We start from the raw sequence: 12,730 nt of genomic DNA, 5'->3' as shown, positions 1-12,730 counted from the left end.
ACGGTATACCAAACAGAACCTTCTATTGCCACATGGCTCAGTACAAGATTAACACTACAGGAAGCATGGAAGAAAAGGAAAGCACCCGGAAAGTAATAAGAAATTATTCTCCAAACTATGACGTAAGTGACAATCACCAATAAATCTGCTGTTGCCATTGCAATTAGGTAACGAGTGGTGCAGTTGGAAAGACCACATTTTCCCCGAGATAAGATCACAATTGCAACGACATTAACTGGAAGAAAGGAATAAAAACAACATGAATGTTTTTGATTCGGATTCCATGTGAGTTTGAATAGCATACTTTGCGAAAGCCTTGTGGGTTGAATTAATGTATAAACCAACAGTTTATAATTACATACATTATGTTAATTTTGTGATTGATTGGAGGTGATTGGCATTCATCGTTCATTTATCATAGTGAAAGGAACCAGCCACTTGACAAGTCTCTGGTTTTTGCTTAAGTCACTGACTATGCTATTACTTATAACATAGTAGAAAAATTGAGTGCATATGTATTCAAACATGCAAAATATTCAAATATGTTTCACTCGTGTCCTTTTGGAAAGGAAATCTGCCAACCATACTTGGTCTGGTCTGCATGTGTCTCCAGACCCACAGAAATGTGGTTGACCCTAAACGGCTCTGTGGGCAATGAGGGAAGAGCAACAAATGCTAGTCTGTGCAGTGACCCACACATCCCGTGAATGATTGTTAAAAAAAGGCAAAATAAGCAAATAAATGACAAGTTTGAAGTATGTAAATTCATTAAGCGTGGTAGTTTATGGAATATAGTGAAGCTGAAATATGAGGTATTTTCTGGACATCATTGTGATTCACAATAAACTTCTAAATTCAATTTCAACTGTTTCGATTTCATGGATAATTACCTTGACTTTGTGAGCTGCCAAGTGAATTCTCTCGATAAGAAACGCATCAAGGACTATAAAATTTATCTGAATTATGACTATCAGGAGTTGTATTACCTCTGATTCTTTTCAACTAAAATTATTGGAGTCTTGAGATGTTTAAAATTTTGTTCATCAGATTCCTTGATATGATTTTGCTCTGAGAGATGTACAACATGGAATTAATTCCTTTGGTCCAATCCATTCATGCCGACCAGGTATCCAAATGCAGTCTAGTGCCACCTGCCAGCACTCGACCATATCCCTCCAAACCCTCCCTATTCATGTACCCATCCAGATGCATTTAAACGTTACAATTGTACCAGTCTCGACCCCTTCCTCTGGCAGCTTTTGATTTTTTTGTAATCTGCATTTTACAGTAAGAACATAACAAAATACGTTGATTTTTTTTCTATTTGTTAAGACAAAACAGCACGTATTTGTTTAATTTAAGAATTAGGTTTTAATGAAAAAAAACAATAACTTGGAAGAGGGTCCATTAATCTTGAGCCAGCTCATTAATGTCAACAATACCTGTGACTGTTTTGCTGGCTTCCACAACCGACGATTCTTAAGCATCATCTTTTCTGTTGTGCCAATACTCCTCCAACATCACCGATTGACCAACTGGATTTGATCAACTAATGTTAAAGTCGCGTCCGTCGCTGATGGATCCACTTCATAGACATTGCGATCATGCTGACCTGCCACGTTTTCAACACAGCTGACCCAATCCACAACGAAGACACTGATGCTCTATTGCCAGCTTTTGCTGTTGAGCAGACCTCGCAAACACAACATCTGCAATGTAGCAGCTGCTGATTCCATGTCTTGTACTTGCTCCAGAAAAGGAAGTGAGGGATGAACTCTCCTGTACACTATATCTAATCGAGCTCCACACTCTGCTGGCCACTCAACGTCCGCACTCTCGGCTCACCAGAGGTCTGCGCACTGTACCCAGCTCGATACGACTGAGGGTCCTTGTGCTGGACGTTGTGTTGCCACCAATACCATCCAAACAAAGGAAAGGTAAACAGGTGAAAAGAAAATGAGATGAAGGGAAAAGAAAAAATGCTATCACAGCAGATGCAGCAGCACAGAAGCTTTACTCTGTCGCTTTCTTGTTCTGGACCTTATTGCTGAACATTTTCATGAAACTACTGTGAAATACCTTGAATGAAATAAGAATCTTCCATTTGAGAAACTGGCCAAAACGGGTTACGGAAATGAAGATGTGGTCTCACCTTGAACTTGGCAGTTGGAGTAACACTTCCTGACATTTATACATGAGCACTCTTGCCAAACGGGCCAGCAAGTCGTTCGCCTTCCTGACGAACTTTTTGACTTAATGCTGCAATACTGAGTTAGCGATTCAAAAGTACTTGATTGCAGTACGTCACTTATTGTATCACAATGTATGTTGAGGGAAAATGAGCGTATACGTCGAGCTGCAATGTTAAATTAGATTTGGACAGAATGCATGAATGGCGGTTTTAGTCATTATGGCGCTAATGAAAGTGAATTAATTTACTGGTTTTCCCCCCCAATTGTTACCATCCATTTGTTGCTGTTACACGGATGGTGCTGCTAAGTGGGCGGCACGGTGGCACAGTGGCCAGCACTGCTGCCTCACAGCGCTAGAGACTCGGGCTCAAATCCCGCCTCAGGTGACTGACTTTGTGGGGTTTGCACGTTCTCCCTGTGTCTGCGTGGGTTTTCTGCGGGTGCTCCGGTTTCCTCCCACAGTCAATAAATGTGCAGGCCAGATGAAGTGGCCCAGCTAAATTGCCCATAGCGTTAGGGGCAGGGGTAAATGTCGTGGAATGGGTCTGGGTAGGTTGCGCTTCGGTAGGTCGGTGTGGACTTGTTGGACCGAAGGGCCTCTTTCCACACTGTAAGTAAACTAAAAAAAAAGACAGAGTTTCTGGACATTGACCTGACAACAGGGTAGTTGCATGTCGTTCTCTTCCAAATCAGGAAGATGTATGATTTTAAGGGAAATTTGTAATAGAGACTCCATCCGTGCACCGTCTGCTCTTCATCACCGAGGTTGCATATGTTAGACATTTCAAAGTGCTGCAGAATCAGACATGGCCAGTTTCTGCATTTGTGCCTTCTAGCTCGTATACATTTTCCATTAAACATTTTTGATTTAGGGATTGTGATGATAGTGGTCCTTTAAGAGGTGAATTTTTCCTGTTTTCTTTTCAGAAACGTTCAACAAGATGTACTAGAGTTTGTGGTAACGTGCATAGCTTTGAGAACGTCGGACTTTTGTTTGATAGTTGCAACAATAGAAGCATCCTAGATGAGTGTGGAGAACTCTCACAGACCAGAAATTTTATGTTTTTCTTTTATCTTTTATGTTCAGCAGTAAGACAAGCAGAAGCTACTTTTCATCTCTCCGAACACAGCGTTTTACACGTGACTTTCATGTTCAAAAGTTTACGATCTATGTTAAAACTCTTAAAATGTTTTGAGGAGTTCTGGTTGATTAGCAGAGGAAATGGGCAATAATTAGGCGTTGGATAATAAATCAAATCCTGGATCCCAATATCAGTGTACGTTTGCGAGGTTAGAGAATGCGGATAAGAGAAATAATCAGGTTGCAAAGGAAAGGGGGATCTCTTTGACGATAATAAAGACAGTTGTGAAAGGAAAAAGGAAGTTAAAATAACGCTGTGGTGTTTTCACAGTAATAGAGTTGGCAATGAATGCGAATTATTTGAATATGAGTGTGGACAACATGTTAAGGGACATAATGGATGACTCCAAAATTGGTGGCATAGTTGAAATGAAGGCTTCCGCAGATTACAGAGGGATCTAGATCAAATATGTCAGTCGACTGAAGAAAAAATGTCAGATGAAGCTTAGTTTCAATTAATGCAAGTTATTACATCTTGATTGATCAAACAAGGTTAAGACTTGTACAATTAATAACAGGTTTGAATCGAGTTTTCGAACAGAGGGATCTAGGTTTTCAGATACATAATACCTTGACATTTGCGGCAAATGTGGACAAGGTGGTTAAAAGCATTAGTATAATCGTCTTATTTGTTCAGTCCTTTGGTTAAAGGAGTTCTGAAGTCATTTTGAGGTTGTACAGGCCATTGCTGATGCCTCTTCTGGAGTACTGTGTCGAGTGCACTTGGCCGTGTTCTATGGAGAATGTTACTAAACCGGAGAGCATTCAGAAGAACATTCACAACCGGAGAGCATTCACAAAAAGAACAAGGGAAGTTAACCAACTGCTGCAGAGTGTACATGATGTTCAGAGGTTGACTGCGGATACGTGCCAGATCTGCTTGAAAAATATCCATGCAAGGGTAACGTTTATTCACATAGGCCATGACTGGTACGTAAGGAGGTTACAATATCAAGGGACACAGGACTCTCTCAGTCTTTAGTGTGGAATGATGGGGAGATGTGTGCTCCTGAGGGACTATTGGTAGAAAGGGTACCGGTCGCAGGGATTCCTGCTGCGGCAAGTGCTCAATTATGTAAAGTGAGGCTAGACAGTCCAGAGAAGAGTGGAGAATGATTTTGCATTGAAAATGACATAGCTGATTAACTGGAAGACGTGCTGCCTACTCTAGTTCAAACTCCAGTAGAGACAGAGGCAACTGAATACATGGATAATGTTTATCCTGGAATTGTCCCTGATTGTGTAATCACAAGATCACAGAGGCACAAATTGAAGCAGGAGAGTTTAAAAAGGCACAGATAAGGAAGCTGACATGGTGTTATCCGAAACTTGATTATATCAGACTAGTAGAACAGAGAATGAGCAAATAGGGAAACATGCAAGTAGCTTGAACTCTCCTAAGCTGATTGAACTACAGAAGAAAGACGAAGAATTAAAAGAGTTATCTCAAAAGGCATTTGCAGATCAAGAAAGTTGAAAACATTCGTGTGTGTTATTACTTCGCAAATAATGTCTTCATGACGGAAAAGGAGACCATCACAAATTCAAACAGATGAGAAATGGTCAGAGATTCGTCACATTGTTTTGCTGACACGGTACAGAAGGGGGGTGCTGCGAATGTCACAGGAGCAACCACTTGGAGGTCATTTCGGGGTGAGAAAACACAGGATAAACGATACAGACATTTTTACTGGCCAGGACTACACAAGGATGTCGTGGGACGTTTCCAGATGCGTAATGCATGTCAGCTAATTGGAAACGTACACGCAATAATAAATTCCGCATCTTTAATAGCTATTCCTGCATTTTAGGAAATTTTCACAAGAGTCTTGTTTGATTGCTTAGGTCCCTGAAATCAGAAAAGTGAGAATAAGTGTTTATTAACAATAATGGATGTGACAACGTGCGGGAATCCCCTCAATCAAACATCACAGCTGAAAGGGCATAAAGAAGAACTACTTCAATTTTTTACTGGATACGGACTGCCAATAGAGGTACAGTCAGTTCAAGGATCAAGCTTCACATCCAAACTATTTAAGGACGTTATGCATAACTTGAGAATAAAACGTTCAACTCGATTACGTATCATCCAAAATCGCTGGGAACGCTGGAGAGATGGCATCAAACATTGAAGACCATGTTGGAGGCTTATGGTCAGGATTATACAGTTGAGTGGGATAAAGGAGTTCTGTTTATGCTTTTTGTGATCAGAGATGCACCGAATGAATCGACCAAATTCTGTCCATTTGAATTAATTTTGGGCATGAGTTGATTAAAACTGATTAAGGAGAAATTCAAAAGTGAGTTACAGCTTTCCCATAGGCATGATGCTAAAACCAGATGGCATCTAAGGGTGTTTTCTGGACTATCGCAAAATCAACACCGTTACAAAAACTGAGGCATATCCAACTACTGACAAGTACCTCTGTCAAAGAGCAAAGGCACCTTCGGTTTTCATAACGCTAAATGGAATATATCAGTTCAAAGTCATGCATTTAGTATGAAAAAGACTCCAGCCATCTTTGAGGGACTGACTAATAAGGTCGTTGCTGGACTACTCAACTGTGTGGCGTGTATTGATGGCCTGGTCATGGAAAGAATATTCACAGCATTTATCAGACTTGTTCAATCGACTTTAGAATGCAGGCCTGATGGTAAATCTAGCTCAAAGTGAATTTAACAACGCCCAAGTTCCCGTCCATATTATTGGACAAATGTGCCTGGAGGTGCAAGAACGAAAATAATCGGGACATTTCCCACACCGTTGAAGAAAGCAGTTTTCCAGTTCCCAAAGTTGAGTGGATTTTCCCGATAGTTTGTGCTGAATTTTAGCAGTGCGGCTGATCCACTCAACGAATTGTCAAAAAAGGGCAAAAAGTTTCAGTGGACTGTGGACTGTGAAAAGGCATTGGACTGTGAAAAGGCATTTGACTGCCTAAAAACTGTGTAAAATTCTGCCTTGTTCTCTCTAATGAAAACAGACTCAATTCTTTCAACCTTTCCTCATAAGACCTTCCCTCCATACCAAGCAACATCCTCGTAAATCTGCTTTCAATACTTTCCAAAGCTTCTACATTCCTTCCTATAATGAAAAGAACCAGAAATGTATGCAAAACTCCAAGTTTTATAGAGCTGCAGCAAGATCTAACATTCTGTATGCTTTCTTAATACCCCTACCAACATTGTTGGCAAATTTCAGGGATTTATTTCCGTGGACACCGAGATCTCTCTGCTCATCTGGTCTACCAAGCATCTGCCCATTAGCCCAGTGTTATTTATTCTTGTTCCTCCTTCCAAAGTGAATCAGCTGGTAGTTTTCCGTATTAAACTCCATTTACTACCTCTCAGGCCAGCTCTGCAGCTTATATATGTCCCTCTGTAACCTGCAACATCCTTCAACACAATCTGCAACTCCACCGACTTTAATACCATCTGCAAATTTACTAACCCTTTCTTCTCTGCCCTCTTCCAGGACATTTATGAAAGTGACAAACTGCAGAGGACCCAAAATAGATCCTTACCATTCGTAACTGAACTCCAGGATACACATTTCCTACCATCTACCGCCCTCTGATGTCTTCCAGCTAGCCAATTTCTGATCCACCCTCAATCCCGTGTCTCCGTATTTCGTGAAATAGCCTACCATGGGGAACCTTATTAAACGCCTTACGTAAATCCCTACACACTACATCAACCGCTTTACCCTTATACACACTTTGGTCACATTTTAAGGAAATCAAACGTTTGTGAGGCAAAACTATGTTGACGACCACTAATCGACTTATTCCTCTCTAGCTGATTATAAATCCTATTTCTTATAACCTTTTCCAACACTTTACTTACAACTGAAGGAATGCTCACTGGTCTATAATGACAAGGGTAGGCTCAGTGTGTTGACAGGCCGACGAGGGGAGAGGCCAGTCTAGACTTGGTGCTCGGAATCGAGCTGGAGCATGTATCAGATCTTCTGGTGGGAGAGCCTTTTGGTCATAGTGACCACAACTGCCTCACATTCTACATAGCTATGGAGAAGGAGATGAGTAGGCAAAATGGGAGGATATTTAATTGGGGAAGAGGAAGCTATGTGGAAGAGGAAACTATAACAGGAGTTAGGAAGCATGGACCGGGAGCAATTGTTCCATGGAAAGGACACTACAGACATGTGGAGACTGCTTAAGGTACAGTTGTTGTGACTGATGGCTAAATATCCATGCAAGGGTATTTAGGGTCTCTGAGACAGGCAAGAAGGAGTAAGATAAAGGAACCTTGGATGACGAGATCGGTGGAGCTTCTCGTCAACAGGAAGAAGGTAGCTTACATAAGATGGAGGAAACTAGGGTCAAGCTCAGCTCTCGAGGATTACAGGCAGACGAGGAAGGAGCACAAAAATGGTCTGAGGAGAGCCAGGAGGGGGCACGAGAAAAGCTTGGCAGAACGGATTAGGGAGAACACAAAGGCATTTTGCACTTTTGTGAGGAATAAGAAAATGGCCAAAAAAAGGTAGGGCCGATCAGGTAACTTGCGTGATTAGATTGCTAACAGTGTGGAACCCAGACCCATTCCCTTACACCTATCACTACGGGCAATTTAGCACGGCCAATTCACCTAACCTGCACATTTCTGGACTGTGGGAGGAAACCGGAGCAAACCCACGCAGAGAATGTGCAAACCTCACAGTCAGTCGCCTGAGGCGAGAATTAAACGCGGGTCTCTGGCGCTGTGAGGCAGTAGTGCTGACCACTGTGCCACCGTACCGCTCCAGTGCTCACCACTGTGCCAGACCGTGTGTGGAGTCTGAAGAGGTAGGGGAAGCCCTAAATGAGTTTTTTTTGCTGTTGTCTTTATGAAAGAAACAAATTTGTAGTGAATGAAACCTTTGAAGAACAGATGTGCATGCTGGACTAGATAGAGATTGAGGATGTTGATGTGCTGAAAATTTTGTCAAGCATTAAGATTGACAAGTCTCCAGGCCCTTAGAAGATTTGTCCTCGCCTGCTTTAGGATATGAGAAATGTGTTTGCTTCGCCACTTCGGAAGATCTTTGCATCCTCGCTCTCCACTCGAGTCGTACCTGAGGACTGGAGAGAGACAAATGCAATTCATCTCTTCAAGAAGGGAAATAGGGAAAATCCCGGCAATTACAGACCAGTACGTCTCACGTTTGTCGTCTGTGAGGTGTTAGAAAGAATTCTGAAGAATAGGTTTTATGACCATCTGGAAGAGCATGGCTTGATTCAATGCAGTCAACAGGGTTTTGTGAGGGGTAGGTCATGCCTCGCAAAACTTGGAGGATGAGGCTAGAACAGTTGATGAGGGTCGAGCTGTGGATGTGGTGTATATGGACTTCGGCAAGGCATTTGATAAGGTTCCCCATGGTAGGCTTATTCAGAAGGTCCGGAGGAATGGGATACAGGGGAACCTAGCTGGCTGGATACAGAATTGATTGGACAACAGAAGACAGCGAGTGGTAGGAGAAGGAAAATATTCTGCCTGGAAGTCAGTGGTGAGTGGTGTTCTACAGGGCTCTGTCCTTGGGCCTCTATTGTTTGTAATTTTTTTAATGACTTGGATGAGGGGTTGAAGGATGAGTCAGCAGGTTTGCAGACGACACAAAGGTTGGAGGTGTGGTTGACAGTATAGAGGGCTGTTGCAGGCTGCAGCGGGACATTGACATGATGCAGAGATGGGCTGAGAGGTGGCAGATGGAGTTCAACCTGGATAACTCTGAGGTGATGTATTTTGGAAGGTCGAATTTGAAAGCTGAGTACAGGATTAAGGATAGGATTCTTGGCAGTGTGGAGGAACAGAGGGATCTTGGTGTGCAGGTACATAGATCCTTTAAAATGGCCACCCAATTGAACAGGGTTATTAAAAAAGAATATGTTGTTTTGCCTTTCATTAACAGCGGGATTGAGTTTATAAGGGTCGTGAGATCTTGTTGCAGCTCTATAAAACTTTGGTCAGACCGCGCTTGGAACATTGCATCCAGTTCTGGTGGCCCTCCTGTTGAAGAGATGTGGATGCTTTGGAGAGGGTTCAGAGGAGGTTTTCCAGGATGCTGCCTGGACTGGAGGGCTTATCTTATGAAGAGAGGTTGACTGAGCTCGGACTTTTTTCATTGGAGAAAAGGAGGAGGAGATTGGACCCAATTGAGGTATACAAGATAATGAGAGTCATAGATAGAGTCGATAGCTGGAGACTATTTCCCAGAACAGTATTGGGTAACACGAGGGGTCATAGTTTTAAACTGGTTGGAGGAAAGTATAGAGGGGATATCAGAGGTGGTTTCATTTCACAGAGAGTTGTGAGAGCATGGAATGCGTTGCCAGCAGCAGTTGTGGAAGAAAGGTCATTGGGGACATTTAAGAGACTGCTGGACATGCATATGGTCACAAATATTTGAGACTACATACATGTGGATCAATGGTCGGCATAACAACGTGGGCTGAAGGACTTGTTCTGTGATGTACAGTTCTATGTTCTATGTTCTAAGTTCTAATTTCAAAATTCAATTGAATGCATGCTGAATGCCAACAAATCGAAATGAGTTTCAATGACGGGAGTTGACCCATGATAATCGTGACAATGCTAGATGGTACTCCACAATTATGTGTGCAATACCGAACAGTCAATGCAGTTACGAAGTTCGATTTATATCTTGTTCCATGTTTGGACGACTGTATTGAGGTGGTCAGAAAACTGTCTTATACTTTGACCTTAGATGTACTCACAAGAAATTGGCAGGTACCATTATTCGAAAGAGGGAAGACAATTTTCGCATCAGTGACAATTAATGAACTATACCGATTTAAAGGCGTATCATTTGGTTTGAAAAGTCCACCAGCCACGTTTCCAAAACTAAAGACTAAAGTCATTTTTGGATTATCCAATTGTCTGGTGTGCATGGATGACCAGGTGATGTTTAGTCACAAATGCAAAGAACACTTTCAGTATGTATTGGAATTGTTCTATCAACCTCAGGAGGAAGGTATTGTCATAAACCCGACTGAAGGTGATTTCGGAAAATCCCAAGTCGCATTCCCGGGTCATGACATTAGACATAGGCAGATAGCCCAACAGGATGTGAAAAGAGACGTTATTGAGGAGTTTCCCATTCCATCGACGAAGTGGGCAGTACTACCAATCCTGAGATAGTGTGTACTTTTTTTATTCGCAGTTTGCAGAGAATTTTAGAAGTATGATTATTTAATTGACTGAGTTGTTGAAGAAGTCTAGAATATTGTGGGAGATGGCGGAATGTCAGAAGGCATTAGACCGTTTTAAAACTAGTTCAACCACAGCCACTCAAAATGGATGCCAATGAGAGAGATGTGCATGCTTGGCGTCAATGTAATGTATATGTATTGCAGCATATTTATAATGTAAGACAAACGGCTTTTTAAGAAAAATGAAAGCATCTTTTTATAGTTATGATTTTATTTTCGAGGGGAATGTGGGACAACGCTGTGGGTTTACGATGTGTATTGTCCTGTTTTCTTTTAAGGGAGAGATTGAACAAGAAGCGTTTAGCAGCCTGTGATAATGAACATAACTTATTTCACTTTTCACAGTTCGAAAATAAAATCAACCTGGATGTGTGCCGCCAGTTCTCAAAACCAAGTGTTCTCGTGTTTTTATTTGTTTTTAGATTCAGCAGAATCTGCTCGAGTTTCGAAGAAGTAGAGACTGCTTTTCTCCGCTTACAGATGGAAGCTTGGGTTTCTTTTCCTACAGCTGGCATTGCATGCAATTTAATCTGAATTCAGAATTCGACACTTTGTCCAGGGGTGTGTTTGTAGAATGTAAGTATGTTATTACAGTTAATTCATGATAGTCACTGTATCTATTGTTCTATTAATTTTACAATATGTTTGTTATTTTAAATTCGTTTCTCTTTTGTTAAATTTAAAGTACCGTGTCTGACTAAATCGTGGTGTGCTTAACGCCGATTAGTTTGACTTGTTGAATTACAGCAGGTGCCAAGCACTTTGCATTCACCTATAAGATAAGAAAAAGATAGCGTCTAAGTATGCTTCGTTTGGATAATAACAGGTAGCAATCGTTGAAAGATATTTGGTAACAGTGCCAATAATGCAGTTTGCTTTGTTTCAGATCTGATATATTGTCTAAATCTTCTTAAAACTTCACAAGTTCAGGTACTTTGACAGTGTTCAGTCAGATCTCTGACCTGAATCCTAAAGACAGGGAAGATAAGATTCCAATTTAGATTAAATAAGATTCCCGACAGTGTGGAAACAGGCCCTTCGGCCAACAAGTCCACACAGACCCCCAAAGAGTAACCCATCCCCCTCTGACTAAAGCACCTAACACGATTTGCAATTTATCAGGGCCAATTCACCTGAACATCTTCAGACTGTAGGAGAAAACCGGAGGAAACCCACACAGACAAGGGGAAAATATGCAAATTCCACTGCAACAGTCACCCGAGACACGAATCAAACCTGGGATTCTGGTGCTGTGATACAGTAGCACTAACCACTGAGCCACCCAGAAAAGCCTTCGAAAGACAGGATTGAATCATCTCTCACACATATAACAGGTCTTGTTTCTTCAAGAGTTACAAAGTAAGCTCAGTTGATTTCTGTGGCAAATGGGACTCTCCAGGATGTTCATTATTGAGGATTCAGTCGTGACCATTCCATTGAATATTCTATTACTCTTTGGGCCTCACAGTCAATAAGATTCAAATACATCAAATCAAACGCGAACAATTCTGCACGTTCTGAAACAAAGCATCCTGCATAATTGGCACTTTTCCCAAAACTTTCAAGAAATGCCCCTTGCTATCGTCCCGATCAGGTTTCTTCAAAAGTATTCTAGTAAGGTAACCGAGACACTTGCTTTCTTTACTTATTTTAAAGGTGAATGCAAAGTGCTGTGTACCTGATGTAAGTCGACAGGTCAAACTACTCAACATTAGACAAACAACAATTCATTCAAAGACACTATATTGACAGACAAACCCGTCGTGCATGCCCATCGCTGTCAAGATCCTGAAATCTAGCTCATGATTCGTCTTCTCTTGGTTCTGCAGTAGCAGTAAATCAGTTTCTTCACATTTTCATTAAAGTCACACACACATTGGATTAACTTGTCACTGCAACGCCACTCTTGAACTATCCCTGAATCAGATACAGTAATGCACATGCTTCGAGGAACTTGGCTTTTCCCACTGATGCGATGCATAATTTAACAAGGCTGACTCAAACGATGAATCTGGGCAATGGATGATCGACAATAAATGTCAGCAATGTCAACAGCAATTGAACGTTGAAGATGAATTTGCAAGCACGCAAGGAGAGTTGACAGTACAATATAATACGAACTTTGCTCGAAGAACGATCAAAAGTAATGCATATTCAGAGTTATTCTACAG

The sequence above is a fragment of the Chiloscyllium plagiosum genome, chromosome 8 (genome assembly GCF_004010195.1).
Source record: "Chiloscyllium plagiosum isolate BGI_BamShark_2017 chromosome 8, ASM401019v2, whole genome shotgun sequence".
In the NCBI taxonomy this organism is placed as follows: Eukaryota; Metazoa; Chordata; class Chondrichthyes; order Orectolobiformes; family Hemiscylliidae; genus Chiloscyllium; species Chiloscyllium plagiosum.
Note: the sequence above shows the minus strand (reverse complement) of the source record.